Source organism: Enhydra lutris, unplaced genomic scaffold, assembly GCF_002288905.1.
Source record: "Enhydra lutris kenyoni isolate GAN:26980312 unplaced genomic scaffold, ASM228890v2 scaffoldscaffold10, whole genome shotgun sequence".
Classification (NCBI taxonomy): Eukaryota; Metazoa; Chordata; class Mammalia; order Carnivora; family Mustelidae; genus Enhydra; species Enhydra lutris.
The window spans coordinates 32,257,633-32,272,429 of NW_019154094.1; the positions used below are offsets into that span (position 1 = coordinate 32,257,633).

Sequence of the window (14,797 nt, forward strand, 5' to 3'; positions counted from 1 at the left end):
CTAGTCATAGCTATTTTTTAAATTTAACAAACATTTATTAGGTACTTACTGAGTTTCAGAAACCAAGGATATATTCGCAAAATATATTTGCTTCTCTATTCTATTACTTATATGTTTGATTAAATTCAGCAGTAAATATAGTAAATTTGGACAAATGTCCAAGTATTGATAAACTAGTCATTAGAATTATTTTATTTTATTTTTTAAAGATTTTATTTATTTATTTGACGGAGAGAGATCACAAGTAGGCAGAGAGGCAGGCAGAGAGAGAGGGAAGCAGGCTCCCTACCAAGCAAAGAGCCCAATGCGGGACTCGATCCCAGGATCCTGGGATCATGACCTGAGCCGAAGGCAGAGGCTTTAACCCACTGAGCCACCAAGGTGCCCCTAGAATTATTTTAACCAATAGAGTTAGGTGGACTTAACTGGAATTTAATCAAACCTTTACACTAGAAGAGTGTTTTGTTTCATTTTAACACAATTAGTTTTGGAGGTTTATTATAAGCTAGGCATATTAAAGAATTATAAGAAACATACATAAAAAGTACTATGCACAGTGTATGGAATATAATGAGTGTTTTTTGCTTTTGTTGTTCTGTTTTTAGGTTTTTATTTTTAAATGATTGTTTGACTCCTACAAAGTGCTGATAATTTTTCTAGGAAACGGGACATATTAGAAACATGACAAGATTCAATTCTAATAGAAGAAAGGAATGTTGAACAAATAAAAAACACATAGTTTAATATCAACCAAGATGGCTGCTACTAAGAATAGAAAGTGAGAAAACAGAAAGTGGTAGAGACAAGTATGGTTGCTGAGCTACATTTGACAGGGGATAGGGGGAAATATAGGAAATATAGGAAAGGGGACAATTAGTTTATCTCCTAGGGCACAGAGGTTGAAAAAGAGCTTGCCCAAAGCCAGGGGTCTCAAAGTCTTTTTATCCAAAAAACTTCTATCTACAATCATTGTAGGTTTTCTTTCTTAATTGAAGATATGTCAGAAAACTGGACTTAATAATTTGGTTCAGCATTAGGTATACCAAAGTGATGAATTGGTATTATAAATATTTATGTTATTTTGTTCTTATTTCCACCAAAAAGCACAATTAAAAAAATTCTCCCTGGTTGGGTTGATATCACACATAAAACAGAATCTCAGCGTGTACTTCTTTCTATTTTCTTTTGCATTAATTGCCTATTTACTGTAAAACTCTAGTTAATTTTCACTGTACAAAATTTTGCAAGTGTTGTTTTATGTGTTTAATTACATCAATTAATTATTTGCATGATTTAACAGCCCATAGGCTACCAAAGAAATGATCATTTTAAAAGCTTCATGTTGCTGACTACTTCTGAAGCAAAATTGGAAAAGATTCAACTTGGAGAATGATTGATTTCTTAGTGATGCCTTTCTGTTAAACCCAAGATATTTGAGAAAGACATGCTATAATTTTTCCATTGCATAGTTAACTGCCAGATACCAACATTTTAAAAACTTGAAGGTATTAAAAGGAGAATTGTGTACCAACAGTAAAACTTCACAAATATCCTACAATTTCTGTCTTAATAAAATAACTTTTGAACGTCTTAATGGTCAATGGGAATTCAGAGCTATTTTATTCAGAGCTTCAGACAGCTGGAGAAAGCATCATTTAAATTGTAGGCACACTATGTTTATGAAGAAAGTTCTTTAAGAAATGTTAACTGTAGTGAGCATTCTAATGATGGCTATGCAAATACTAAACAGCCTCTACAATTATATTTGTTTTCTTTTCAATACTGAATGTTTACATTCTTAAAGCATCCCTGATCGATAGTTTTTATTGACTTTGTTTTCCCCTTTCTCAGCTGTTCCTTTACTTGTTTTGCTTTATGCATTTCCTCACATGGTGTTTTATTTATTTGTTTATTTATTTATTTATGTATTTATTTATTTCATTGTTGATATGGGGGGAAAGGTTGCCCTCTTTTTTTAACAGCTTGAATTATCAGCAGGCACTAAAGCTTAGTGCCAAGCAAGGAACACACAGACAAGCTTATTTTTTCCAGTACTACTTTCAACCTTGAATACAGACCTCTGGGTAATGTCACACTGGATTCTTGCTGAATATTTGCTGAGGGCTTCTTTTATGCTTATCTCAGCATTGGTTTAAAACAAGATCAGGACTAGGAAGAGTCAGGCTGCTTTCAAAAAGGTCTTTTCTCACTTGCCCTTTCTCTCCCAGACTTTTCAGCAACTCTGGCTTTCACAAATACTAAGCTGTGTCTTGACTCTCTTGACTCTGTGTGTGTATAGACTTGGTGATTTTAAAAATTTAAACATGACACATAAATTCAGTATGACTAGAGTCAGCCCATAATCTCTACATGCAAGTCTCCAAACCTGGTCTCCCTAGTTTAATCTCATCAGTGAAAGACAAGAACACCAACATCCATTCCTTATATAAGCCAGAAAACCAGGAGTCCATCTTGACATCATCCTTTTCTTCCTCTGTGCAGTTCAACAAAAAATTCAGTTGCTCTTCATTCTTAAACATCCCACATGCATACCTGGTTCTCTCCATCTCCATGGCTGTTACTACTACTTTAGACTAAACGTTTACCATCTCTTGTCTGGAAGGAGAAGCTTCCTAAGTAGTTGATCGGCAGCCACTTTTGTGTCTCTTTTAATTGCCTTCCCACTACATTTATCTGAGTAAATATGCAGTGATATCACCTGCTTCATCCCAACATGAAACTTCCATGAATTCTCATTACAACTAATAAGACCTATAAAATCCTATGTTTTAGCTCCCTTTTACAGTCTCAATTCAACCTCTATGTCCCAACCACCTGTTTGGTTTCTCAATTAGACCATGTCCCTTCTATTATAAGACCTTAGCTCATACTGTTCCTTCTACCAAACACTCTTCCATTCAGGCACACACACATACACACATGCATAAAATCAATTTTTGCAAAATTATTTCCTTCTTATTCATGTTTTAGATTTTGGTTACAATGGATTCTTCCCTGGAAAACACTTACCAACCTTCCTAACTAGATCAATTTCTCTCCTATGTAACACATTGCATTTTTAATTTTATATTTATTTCTAGGATTTATTAGGTTCTGGGCTGAAATTTTTATGAAGGTAGACTCCATATTTGTTTTTGTTTAATATCTTGTCCTTGACATTTGGCTTATTGTTTGATATAATATCCATTACATAGATTTATATGGAATAAATTAATGGGCTTTCTTTAGTACATGTAAAAGAAGTATAACTTCTTTTCTACCTAACATTTCTTCATATATTTGAGGAGAACCATCATGCTTCCCATTATGACTTGGACCTTTTTCAGGAATAATGACCTTCATTTATTCAATCAATCTTTATATTAAATGCTTTTGCCGCCCCTTATAATCTTGATAATCCCTCCCTGAGTATGCTTTTCATTGTCTAGGTAAAATATAGATAGCTCTGAAAGTGACATGCCCAGAAATAAACCCAATACACTAGGTAATTTTTTTTTCTGTACATATGTCTCTCAACTTCTCTGTTCATTCAATTTTGTAGAGAATAGAAGATTAGCTTATAAAGTAGCCATCCTGGAACCATTATTAGACTAGCCACCCTAATCTGTTTTACCAGGCAACGTTTATTTAATTTTTCTGACATAATTCTCAATTTGTTTTAGTGTACAATAGTTCTGTCTTATCCACTTTGCTTAGTTTCAACTACAGTGAACTTAGAATCATAAATCCTATCACAGAATAGCTGAATGTAAAGATCTTTTATTTTGATCACTGTGTTTTTGAGATGAGGAAATGGAGTCCCAAGAAACTAAAATTATGTGCCTAAAGCTCTGGGAAACTTTGAAGTTAGAAGTGAAATGTAGCTCTCCTGATTTCTAGCCCAGAAAAAGTTTAAAGATGTAGCAAAGATCACTAATGATTAGAATAAAATCTAGGAAGAGTTTTAAAAAAACTGTTTCTTTTTTTGCATTATTTCGTACCTCTTTTATACCCACTATTCAGGAGTCTGTTTCATTTTGTCTGAGTTGGAATCTGGCTATCAGTAGGAAGAAAAAAAAAAAATCCCATAGTGATTCTTTTAATTCTCCAATTGATGGAACTACTGTACTAAACAACTAGTATTTTAGTAAGCTACTATTATGGTAGCTATTAAAATAATGATGATGGTGATGATGCTAGTAATTAGACACAAGAGAGAAAAGTCGCTCAATACTTGTATAAAAGTGAAAACATTTCTAAATTTTAAAAAAGTTTAAATATATAGCACTATATGAACATTTAGGAAAACTATGTTTCTTCTTTAAGCTGGGATCCCTCTATATTAGTACCCCCTTTGATTTTCAGTATTTTTGTTGTTTCTATGATTAAGAGGAGTCAAACCTCCCTATTCTATTTCTGATCATCCCAGCCGCCAATTGTGAGAACGTATGTCACACCACCCATATGTTCGTCTCCAGATGGCTAGCCTGCTTCTCTCAGTTCTCCCACCTGCCTGGGCCAAAGGCATGCTGTGCTCAGAATCCCATGTATAACATGGAAGATGCTGGTGCCTGCTGTCATCCTCACACTGTCGTGTCCGTGGCTTCACAAGAGAACACAGGAAGAGAGAAAGAAAGAGAGGCAGGAGTGAAGGGAAAGAAAAGAGTTAAAGGAGGAGAAGGAGATGGGAGGAAAGAAGAAAAGGCCAGTGAAGAAGGGAGGAAGATATTACAATTCAGTAAGAAAAGCGTATATTTTATGATGGTCCATTGTTATTTTGTCAATTTAAGGAAATTAATACTGTGTGCTTAAATATAAAATCAATGTCCCTTAAATATTGTCACATGAAACAAAACACAAATTCTTTCTTGTTCTGACATCATAACTGATGCTGTATTGAACTGGCCCTGGAAGAGAATGATGGTGGATAAAAAGCTTCGAGTGGGGAGCACCTGGGTGGCTCAGTGGGTGAAGCCGCTGCCCTCGGCTCAGGTCATGATCTCAGGGTCCTGGGATCAAGTACCGCATCGGGCTCTCTGCTTGGCAGTGAGCCTGCTTCCCTCCCTCTCTCTGCCTGCCTCTCTGTCTACTTGTGATCTCTCTCTGTCAAATAAATAAATAAAAATCTTAAAAAAAAAAAAAAAGCTTCGAGTGGTTTTCTGTTGTTTTCTATGAAAGACAGCCCGTGCATTTGTGTCAAGTGTCTCATATACATTGCTTAGAAATAACACCCAAGATATAAAACACATGTTGCTGATGTATAGCAGCATCATGTGTTTGAGTTGCAACTCAGGCAGAAACTCTAGGATAAAGGAGAGATGACAGAAATCACAAAGGGGATTTCCTCTCTTTTAACTTTATTTCCCCACTGCTTTTAAGCCTACTGTTTCTGCAAGTATCATCCTCAAATAACTTATGTCAGAATCACCTTGGACAGTCAAAAGAGAACCATGCAATAATTGTTTAATCGGGGCTATTATAAAAGATTAATGCCCCAAAGCCTCTCATTCTCAAGTAGAGTAAAAGCCACATGCCATTATGTAGAGAAGAGTCTGAAGAGGAGTGAAGAGGAAGAAGGGAAACTAGTTAGAAAGCAATTACAATAATCCACGGAAAAGATAATGGAGGATTGGACTAGGGTGGTAATGATGGAGTTGGGAAGATGTGGGTGCATTCTTGATGTAGTTTGAAGGTAGGACAACAGAATTTCTTTATCAGTAGGACCTGGAATGACACAGCAAGAGATAAGTCAAGGTTAACTCAAATTTACTTGGCCTGAATAACTGACAAACAGACCTGCCTTTACTTGGGATGTGGGTGAGTGTACATGTAGAAGGTTTTGTGGGGTATGAAGTCAGGACAGATCAGGAGGTCTTTTTTTTTTTTTTTTTGAGTATGTTGATTTTTAGTTCCTGGTGGAGATTTTCATTAGGAAATCTGGGCTATTGTCATCATTGATATTATTTGAAGAAATTAGATAGGATGATTCCCCACATGGAATGGGTGTCATACTAAGAAATAAGGAGATAAAGGACTGTGCAGTGAATGAGACTCTACTATTAAGAGTTCAAGGAGCTGGGGGCACCTGGGTGGCTCAGTCGTTAAGTGTCTGCCTTCGGCTCAGGTCATGATCCCAGGGTCCTGGGATGGAGCCCCGCATCGGGTTCCCTGCTTGGCAGGAAGCCTGCTTCTTCCTCTCCCGCTCCCCCTGCTTGTGTTCCCTCTCTCTCTGTGTCTTTCTCTGTCAAATAAATAAATAAAATCTTTAAAAAAAAAAAAAGAGTTCAAGGAGCTGAAATGAAGCCATCAAAGGAAGTCGAGAAGGAGTAGTCGGTCAGTTAAAAAAAATTAAAAATACATGGTGTCCTGGAAGGTAAATTAAACATTCCAGGGATGTCAGGGTGAAAAATAAGTCCAGAGATTAGTGGAGAGAGCATACAATTAGACATATTATTAATAAAATGAATTAGATTATTAATAAAAGGAATAGTTAATCCCAATATTATTAACAATTAATAATTATCAAATGAATGTAAAATATAAAACTAAAATAAATGCTACAAAAGAAAAGATGATACTTTATTACAATAAATGATAACAATAGTTATAGTGGAAGATATGATCTTGAGATCATTATACAGTTTAACTACTGAGGGTAAATGAGAAGGGGTTGAGGTATTTCAACCAGAATGATGGTATTTTCAGTGGCTGAGTGTGGAAGAAAGCACAGTATGTCCAAATAAAAGGGAAGGTGTGTATGAAGTGTATGCATGTGCATACACACACAGTAAATTAATTGGCAGGTTAGATACAGGATTATGTATGTTTAGGAGATTTCTTGAGACGCACCCAAGGTGAGAAGTACAAGCCTTTGTATTGGAACGCTTTTGGCTGCAAGTAAGAAAATACCTGAATTGGGACGCCTGGGTGGCTCAGTTGGTTAAGCAGCTGCCTTCGGCTCAGGTCATGATCCCAGCATCCTGGGATCGAGTCCCACATTGGGCTCCTTGCTCATCAGGGAGCCTGCTTCTCCCTCTGCCTCTGCCTGCCATTCTGTCTGCCTGTGCTTGCTCTCTCTCTCTCTCTCTCTCTGACAAATAAATAAATAAAATCTTAAAAAAAAAAAAAAAAAGAAAATACCTGAATAAAACATGACTGAAAGAAAAGAAGTTTACTAATAAATCTCAAAAAGAAGTTCAGAGAGAGGTAATTCCAAGGAAGTTTTTAGTGACTTTATGGTATCAGCTCCAGGTAACTTCTCTATGAGTCTCTTAATCTTCCCTTCACAGGCATGAAATGGCTGCCACAGCTCATAGCAACAAGTGCTATGAAATGTCTGAGGCAAGAAAGAATATGCAGGGACTTTCTCTTCACATATCTCTTCCTTTCTATCAATTAATAAAATATTTCTCAGAGAACTTCTACCAAGTTCACTTTAGTGTAACTGAGCAGAACTAGGATAAATGGCCATCCTTAGCTGCAGTGGGAATTGGAAACACAAGTTTCTGATGATTTTAGATTAAACTTTGAAGACAAAATCATGGTATGTTGGTAAATACTTAACAAATGACTGTTGAAAGGGACCACATATTTGTCCGGTTATAGGGATATTATAAATATCATTGCTGTCAAGGATGTGTAGCTAATGATAATAGTACATGCAATATTCTTTATTATAAATTCCATATATCTAATTGATTCATACAGAATATGTTCACCAAATGTTTTCCAAACTTTACATCTGTATTTTTATATTAGGCTGTTGTGGTAGCTCATGAGCATAGTTCAACATGAATGTTAGTTGGTAATTTCATTCTAGTTAATGGGTGATATGAAAGTAAAATAACAGTGAAGGTGTATGTCAGAATTTCACCAATTTATCATTAATGTGAGGACATCTTTGCTAGATCTTTTTTACACACAAAGTGCATGTGCTTTTAAAAATCCTGTTGCTTTATTATCTACCAGCAGGACTGCCCTGCAAAGGTCGGTGGACACTCAGGGTATATGTAGGATGCAGGGACAAAGTGGTGATTGGGAGCCTGCTTTGAAGGAAAGGGGTGGCCTGGAGGCCAGGCTCAAGAGTCCCTCAGATTTACTTCTATAAATAGGTAGACCTTGTAAAGGAGTCATATCAAGCTATGGCCATGCCGCCAATAAGAGTAAGACATTTTTGGAAATCCAGCTGCCTATCAGAGTTGAGGTCCAGTTTCTTCATCATGTGGTCAAGGATACCAGGGTCTTTGTGATTCTTTGTGAAGGCAGCCAGTTCTGTATTCATGAAGGTAGGGAACTCTGTCTTGGAGCTCGCTTCCAACACGCTTCTGGAAAACAGCAATCAGAGACCTGATGCACTGCTCAGCCTCAGTAGGCCTGGATATTTTTGCCTCGTCTGTGTGGAGCAGGCACAGAAGCTGTTACCAGTTGGCAGTGGTGCTACTTTGCGAGATCTTTGAATACCAGAAGGATATTTCACCACTGTGTGTTCTTTTCATAACCTAACAGCTTTGAGATGATGTACTTCTAAATTTAATCCACATTATTAACATATTTATATTACTCTTTTAAGTCTAGGTAATCAACAAAGCAATGCATCATGTTTTGATTTATAGCATTTGCCTATGTTTATGCTGGAAATACTCCCAACACTGCCAGTTTCGTGGTACCAACATAACAGCAGTGAATGTAGAGTTGAGAAGAGGTATGCAGTAGCATACCATTATGTAGAATTTCCATTCTACAGATGCAATAATGTAAATCAACCCAAAAACATAGATAATGGTACACAGTAGTAAGATACTTAGAATTTTTGAGTTCTTACTATCTTGTTTTTAATGTAATTTATTGAGTTTATGTAGTTTGATATTTGATAATGTATGTGTTATAACCAGTTTTCAAGATTCCTGGAAATTGAACAATTGGCTCTCACAGGCCTTTTTGGATCAGGTCCACAAGAAGGCATAACATCAGCAAAGAGGAAGAAAAGGGATGCTGTAGAGTTTGCAGACTTTAAACATTTTGAGTAAAATACAACAGTAGGAGTGTTTTCACTCCCAATTATGTATAATAATTAAGATCTGTTACTTAGATGATCCCCTCAGTATTTTTTAGATTTATTAGGGAAAATTGAATCTGTTTTTATTTTTATTTTTCTCACCAACTTTTCCTACCACTTCCTTACTTCCATAGATTAAGAGCAAATATAATGCCTGATTGATTTTAAGACTCCTAGATAATGAATAGAATAAAAAAAAATTAAAGCTGTCCTGAAAAGAGATAGTTGAGTCCAAGCCCCTGATTTTGTATACCTGAAAATGGAGATTTTGTTATGTTACCCAGTAGTGGCAGAAAAAAGAAAAAAACTCTATGCTCCTGATTGTAAGGTCATGCCTTTTGTACTGCTCTACACGAAACCTTAATTCCTGGACCATCTTCATCAGGGGAGTCTTTGGCACATTCCTGGGGTGTGAAAGGAAAGGGCTGTCCCATCAATCAGGTCTCCCTATCTGGCCTGTTAAATCCACCACTGGCACAAGCACAGTGAAGTTCTGTTCCAGCTCATTGTGCTAGAAATAAACGAAGGTCTCATAGCAGCCATTATAGTCTAATTATATTTGACAGCCAACGTGACAGGTTTTGTTTATTTGTTTGTTTATTCTTTTAGTGGTTATGGCTTAGAAAAAAAAATGAATCACACTGTCAAAACCATCTTACCCTTCAGGAGTTCTCTCTTTGCTTCATTTAAAAGTTTATAAAAGCACCTATTTCTAGCATGCATAATACAGGGAACAGTTTCATTGAGAAGTCTGTATAAGAGTGCATAACTTGTGTGATACTCAGTGATGGCAAGCTGCTTCTGATACCCTGTGGTACACTGGACAAGGGCATAAGAATTCTGACCCTCATATAGAAATCACATATGAAGATGTGTGTGTGTGTGTGTGTGTGTGTGTGTGTGTGTGTGTACGTGCACGCAAACAAATGTTAGGCATGATGTTATTTTTAATCCTTTAAGCAGGAGGCAACAAATGTGTCTAGAAAATTTGGGCAACATTAGACATAAAACTGTAAAGGTTCATAATGGTGCTATAACTATAGGATGATTAACAGATTACATTTGACCTTCCCTTGATTTACCTTTCTCCAGATCACTCACCTTTCTAGAAATAGCAACAGCGTATACTCCAATGTGATGTGACAAATAGAAATTGATCACTTTCATGTAGAGTTACTAGCTAAAGATCTCTGCTTTTTGTACTATCTAATTCTAATTTTACCAATTTTGCTAAACTATTGATATGTCCTAAATGGTTTAAAACAAAGTAATAAAAACTTTGTTGAGATCCAATTCCATATCAGCATATTAAAAGTATAATTGAACCTAATAAAATAAAGTATAAAAAAATCCAGGAAGGAGAAAATAGAATCAAATAGTGATAGTAATCTGTGTGAGAAACTTTAGTTGGTTGCAAATTCTTCCTGAGTCATTCTTGGGACAAGATTGCAAAGAGCATGAGTGTGAACATTTTGAATCTTGCCTTCCTCTAAGAAGTACAGGTGAAAGCTTCTATTAGCCCCACTCTAGTCCAGACTGGAAAGTTTGTACCTCGCGTGTCAGCTTGAGCAATACATGTTTTCATTTTCTATGGCTTTCTATAAATTAAATTTCACCTAGATATCATTGCGACTCAGTCTGAGAGTTAGGGACTATTGTATTTGCTCATTCATCATGTGCTTATAGTGTTCTCTCTTAGTTATGTTTCTTACTCTCTGTCCCTATATGGCTATCTTATTGATAATTGGTTATGACACTATTTTTGACAATGTGTAGAGAAATGCATTTTATACATGTTCTCTTTTATACACTTTTATATACATAGCTATTTCCAGAACTAAAACTTTCTAGCTTAATGAAAGTGGACTGTGATTAGCTGTAGGGAGAACATAATGAAATACATAGAAATTGAGTATACTTGCACAAAAATCCCCAGGAAGACTTTGGTGACTTTGTAAATCACTGTCAGGTATAGTTGGAAGGATAAAGGAGAACTATTTATGTGTGAGAGAAGAGAAAAATTAGTGGGTACTTCCTGACTAGAATAATTATTCATAAAAAGAATTGTTAAACTTTAGAGAAATTCAGTTTCTTTTTGTGACTATCAGTGGATGGGAATTGTGAGTTCACAGATTCTGGTCGCTTTAGAAAAATGTTTCTAACAGATGGAGGTATTCAAAGATGGAATATGCTGTTTTACAATCAATATCCTTCTTCAAGAGGTTTTCAAAAGGAACTGAAAGATAAATATATTAAAAGTTTTGTAAATGGGACTGATTTATCAGACATAGGGTTCCAATAAGTAGGTTTCCCTAAGATTTCTTTCAACACAGAGAATCTATGATTCAGTGGTATATCATTGCTGACTTCAACATTTATATCCCAAACACCTGACTGTATGTAACTTTATTCAAAATGATGAAGAGAAGATGTCATGACCTTCATTTAGCTTTCTATTAATTTGTAATTGCTTATCTAAAACTCAACGATGATTGACAAGTTATGCTCAGGTACTATCCCTACTACTTGTTAACATTAATCACTCAACCTAGAAGAATAAGTAGTGACTATTTACAAACCTATACCTAATTTTTTATCTTAATTTTCCTATCTAGGTTTTCATATATTTAATAAGCATATAGCTAAGTCATTTATTAAATCATAAAACTTAGATATAGATTTAATATTGCATAGCCTTTACATAGAAATGTTTAATAATGGAGAAAGGTGTTTAATCAACATGTTGAATGTGAAACCAATTCATAATTTGAGAGGTCAATAATAAAGGACCATCATCCATCATGATTTAATCAGTCATATTTTACTAAGAGCTATTCAAAAATAAGTGAGAGCATTCACAAAAGGACTAGTTCATAATATTTAAGCTTGTATTCTTAGACCATCACTAACCATAGTGTTCATGATATTAATTACATAGAGTATACCACTTTCTAAAGGACCAACCTCAGTTTTTTTTTTTTAAGATTTTATTTATTTAAAGCTTACTGGAGGAAAAAAAGGGAATAAAGAAATAGTCCAAGTGGGGACAGCAGTGGGTTTCCATCCACTAAACACCAGGTTCAGACAGAATAAGAGGTGGTGGCTGAGGTCATGGCCGGGCACTCGAAATGTAGTCCCCAGTGTTTCTCATTTTTGCCTGCCCCCAAGAATCATCTTGGCTGCCTGGTAAATGTCTCTTTCCTGGAGATTCTAATTCAGAAGGTTTGAGGTTGTGCCCAGCAATAGGTATTTTTAAGAAGCTCCCCAGGTGAACATTGTGATCCAGAAGGATTAAGAAACACTGAAGTCCAAACACTTGCTACTCAGAAGGTGGCCGACGGACCAGTAGCCACAGCTGGAAGTTTGTTTGAATCAGATTCTGAGTCCATAGAGCTGAGGCAAGACCTGGAATTCTGCATTTCTAACCAGCACCCAGGGGATGCTAATGCTTCGGGTTTGTGCACCCCATTTGAGCAGCAAGGATCCTGAGGGCTTTAGGCAAGAGGAAGAAGGAAGGCAGAGTCATCATGAAATCCTGCTCTGTGGGGGATCTTGGCGCTGTCAGGGGCAGGTCATTAAAATGGGACCAAAGTCCATGGATGTGGCGGCGTGAACAAAACTTCTTAAATATTGAAACACTAAGATTAGGCTTTAGAAATGTAAAATCAAATGCAAGTGTCTATGAGGTCCAAACTTCTTTATGAGAGCATCAACATAATAGGAACCCCCCCACAAAGATAGAGATTATGTTATGTAACTCCAAAGGGAATATCTCAGATCGTAAGTCCATTACCACACTTCATTGTCCTGAAGTAAAACCATTAATATTCTTCTTTTTCAAATACTGTTGACTGCCAAAGAAAAATTGTGAAGATGCCCCTTTAGCCAAAATATGTTTGTCATCCTGTATCATTGTTTCAATCACCACTGTGTCTATTCTGTCATTTTGCATGTTTCTATAACTCAAGTTAGCTCATCTACTATTGTTAAGTAGGGGTATAATGTCCGTATTATGCAAAATTTTGTTGGTTCACATGTGGTTTTCTCAAGCAAGACAAGTGTTAATAGTGTCATAGATTTCAGCAGGAAAGAGGAAAAGACATCATTTCAGCTACGGCCCTGGCAGCAGGAGCCCTTGCAGAACATTCCAGTGGAATGCAAGCAGGCAGGGCTTCCTCTCCAGACAGGCTTACCATCAGTTCTGTTAAATTAGTAGCAAGTTACACTTCCTTCCAGGTCCATATTATACCATCAGCCTTGCTGTCTGAGATCTCTATTTCTGTGTTTCTTCAGTACCTGCCATATCTTCTTAATTAATTTTTTCTTGGTGCATTACTAAAAAAAATATGTGGCAGATTTAGTTACACTAATCTAACTGCTTTGGCAGTCCAAGTTAACTCCACAGGTAATTGGTACTGTTTCTGTTTGTAATTCAGTTAAAACACTTAAGATTTGCTTTGTCATCTCCCGCTACTATCTAGTATATGAAGTCTTTCAGTGACACATATCATTATAGAGAAATATCTCTTCTGTGATAGGCACAGGACATCTAGAATTGAATAATACACAGTCTCTGCCTTCATGCTGCTCAGAATTTGGTGAGAAGAGCATGTAAACTATGAGTTTTAATACAAGAGAGGCCAAGATCACAGAGTAGCTCTTACGTTCACTGGAGACATACGAGAGGCTCGAAGCTGACAAAAAGAAGCAGGTGCACAAGAAGCGGAAGTGCCCAGGGCCCATAATCACCTATCATTCGGTGACGGTGCCGCTTGTTGGGGAGCCAGGCCCTAAAGAGGAGAACGTGGATGTGGAAGGACTGGATCCTACTCCCACAGCCTCTGCGCTGACTCCTTGTGCAGGCACTGGACCCGTCGTCCCTCCAGCTCGCTGCTCCCGTACCTTCATCACTTTTAGCGATGATGCAACATTTGAGGAATGGTTTCCCCAAGGGCGGCCCCCAAAGGTCCCTGTTCGGGAGGTCTGCCCTGTCACCCATCAGCCAGCCCTGTACCGGGACCCTGTCACAGACATCCCCTATGCCACTGCTCGAGCCTTCAAGATCATCCGTGAGGCCTACAAGAAGTACATCACTGCCCATGGACTGCCGCCCACTGCCTCAGCGCTGGGCCCTGGCCCGCCACCTCCTGAGCCCCTCCCTGGTTCTGGGCCCAGAGGCTTGCGCCAGAAAATTGTCATCAAATGAGATGCTTAGTCCTTGGAAACCCCTCTCCTGCCTTGACTTGGGGCTCTTCACGTTTCCCCTTGTCTCCCTGCTTTTCCCCTTTGTCAGCTCTGAACTTTGCTCAGCCCTTTTCTATATTTCTTCCTCCCCCCCCCCCCCCCCCCCCCCCCCCCCCCGTTCCTGCTAGTTTTGTGTTTTTGGACAAAACACACATATGGAATGCTATTTCCATATGAGCTTTCAGAGCTTTAAATTTATTTATTTATTTATTTATTTATTTTTAATAAACATATAACGTATTTTTATCCCTAGGGGTACAGGTCTGTGAATCGCCAGGTTTAGATATTTCACAGCACTCATCATAGCACATACCCTCCCCAATGTCCATATCCCCACCACCCTCTCCCGTCCCCCCTCCCTCCAGCAACCCTCAGTCTGTTTTTTGAGATTGAGTTTTTTATGGTTTGTCTCCCTCCCAATCCCATCTTCTTTCATTTATTCTTTTCCTACCCCTCAACCCCCCCCACATTGCATCTTCACTTCCTCATATCAAGGAG

The 14,797-nt window shown here is 37.4% G+C and overlaps 2 pseudogenes across 1 annotated transcript; one reads left to right on the top strand and one right to left on the bottom strand.

Annotated features, from left to right (window-relative positions):
• LOC111143990 overlaps positions 1-2,573 on the bottom strand; it is a 117,610-nt pseudogene extending 115,037 nt beyond the window's left edge.
• Positions 2,574-13,673: 11,100 nt separating this feature from the next.
• Positions 13,674-14,377, top strand: LOC111143991 (annotated as a pseudogene). Its single transcript, XR_002640353.1, has one exon. The product of XR_002640353.1 is annotated as a vacuolar protein sorting-associated protein 72 homolog pseudogene (transcript).
• Positions 14,378-14,797: the final 420 nt, after the last annotated feature.